Source organism: Colobus angolensis, unplaced genomic scaffold, assembly GCF_000951035.1.
Source record: "Colobus angolensis palliatus isolate OR3802 unplaced genomic scaffold, Cang.pa_1.0 Scaffold420, whole genome shotgun sequence".
NCBI classification, from domain to species: domain Eukaryota; kingdom Metazoa; phylum Chordata; class Mammalia; order Primates; family Cercopithecidae; genus Colobus; species Colobus angolensis.
The window spans coordinates 631,590-633,540 of NW_012117600.1; the positions used below are offsets into that span (position 1 = coordinate 631,590).

Sequence of the window (1,951 nt, forward strand, 5' to 3'; positions counted from 1 at the left end):
AGGTGTGGTGGCACGTGCCTGTAGTCCCGGCTACTCGGGAGGTTGAGGCAGGAGAATCACTTGAACCCAGGAGGCAGAGGTTGCAGTGAGCTGAGATCGCCCCACTGCACTCCAGCCTGAGCGACAGAGCAAGACTCCATCTCGAAACAAACAAACAAACAATAAAAATCAAGAACAACAACAAAAATCTCTTTTCTTTCATTATCTTTAAATGCTAATGCTATCAGTTGTTGTGAAGATTAAGTATCAGATGTTTAGAAAAGTACCTGGCATTGGGCTGGGCATGGTGGCTCACGCCTGTAATCCCGGCACTTTGGAAGGCCAAGGTGGGTGGATCATGAGGTCAGGAGATCAAGACCATCCTGGCTAACACGGTGAAACCCTGTCTCTACTAAAAATACAAAAAAATTAACCGGGCGAGGTGGCGGGCACCTGCCAACTACTGGGAGGCTGAGGCAGGAGAATGGTGTGAACCCCGGGAGGCGGAGCTTGCAGTGAATTGAGGTCGCTCCACTGCACTCCAGCCTGGGCAACACAGTGAGACTCTGTCTCAAAATAAAAGAAAAAAAGAAAAAAGTACCTGGCATCTAGTGAGTACAGTATAATTGTGGACTGATATTGGTATTAGCAGAAAGCAGAGCAAGTAACCTTTTGTTGTGTTTTTGAGTGACTGGACTGAGTTGGGGAGACTTCATGTAAGAAGGGAACCATGTGACAAAGCAAATCTCGGTTGTAGTCATGGCTTACTTACTGGCACTTCCTTCTTACTGTCATCTCGCTTAAATGACCAGGACAAGGCAGAGGTGGGTGAATGGGGGAATAGGGCTTGTGAAATTAGGATTTTGGTGTAGTGTCCCGCACACTTACTGCTCGTTGTCAGAAACTGGATTAAACACTGGACGCTTTTTCTGGTTTAAGTATTCAGAGTATAAAATCACCTCAGAAATTACAGTTTGTAAGCTTATTCAAAACTGCCCCACAAATGCCAATTTTACCATACAGTAAAAGGTTAGCTAGCTATACCAGTTAAAACAGTGAGTAGGTTACCTTTGTAAACATGATTCTTACCAGTCCCAGAGAATCAATGCTTCTGTTGTTTAGGGTAGAATCAGGAACAATTTGGGGATAGCCTCCATTTTGGTTCCAGTTCCTGTCCAACTTCAGACATATATTTCCCATTAAAAAGGTGGGGCAGATTTTGTAAACATTTCTTCAGCACCTTGGAATCCTAGCAGTCAGTCTGTTCATGCTGATAGAAGTCCCTGTGACAGTGTCCTTTAGTTGAAAGCACAAAAATATAAAAAAGATCTAGAGAGGGTGGGCATTTTATTATTCTTGGATTTTCTTTCTCTGCTGAACAAAACTGATGTGCCTATTTCTGTCCCATTAGGAGCTCTTGTCCCTGGCAAAGCGAAAGCGCAGTGACTCTGAGGAGAAGGAGCCGCCTGTGAGTCAGCCTGCAGCCTCGTCAGACTCGGAGACGTCTGACAGTGACGATGAGGTGGGTGTGGAGGGCCTCAGCTTCTGGGACCATTAGATAGTTGAGGGTCCTCACTCTGGTGGCTCCTGTTGGCCTCACTTCCTTAAACTGAGACTTACAACGTAAGATCTACAAGAATTTTTTGGGGAAAGAAAATGGTGTAAGGAAGGCCGGGCGTGGTGGCTCATGCCTGTAACCCAGCACTTTGGGAGGCTGAGGTGGGTCGATCACCTGAGGTCAGGAGTTCGAGACCAGCCTGGCTAACATAGGGAAACCCTGTATCTACTAAAAAATACAAAAATTAGCTGGGCATGGTGGCGCATGCCTGTAATCCCAGCTACTCCGGAGGTAGGAGAATTCCTTGAACCCAGGAGGCAGAAGTTGCAGTGAGCCTAGATCGCCCCACTGTATTCCAGCCTGGGTGACAATGCAAGACTCTGTCTCAAAAAAAAAAAAAAAGAAAATGGTGTA

General features: G+C 46.1%; 1 protein-coding gene across 1 annotated transcript in view; it reads left to right on the forward strand.

Annotated features, from left to right (window-relative positions):
• The first annotated feature begins 1,362 nt into the window (after positions 1 to 1,362).
• The window catches only part of RTF1 (Rtf1, Paf1/RNA polymerase II complex component, homolog (S. cerevisiae)), a 50,266-nt gene continuing 49,677 nt past the window's right edge, over positions 1,363 to 1,951 (forward strand). The window contains exon 1 of the mRNA XM_011956668.1: positions 1,363 to 1,501. The gene's annotated coding sequence lies outside the window, so the exon portion shown is untranslated. The remainder of the gene's footprint in view (positions 1,502 to 1,951) is intronic.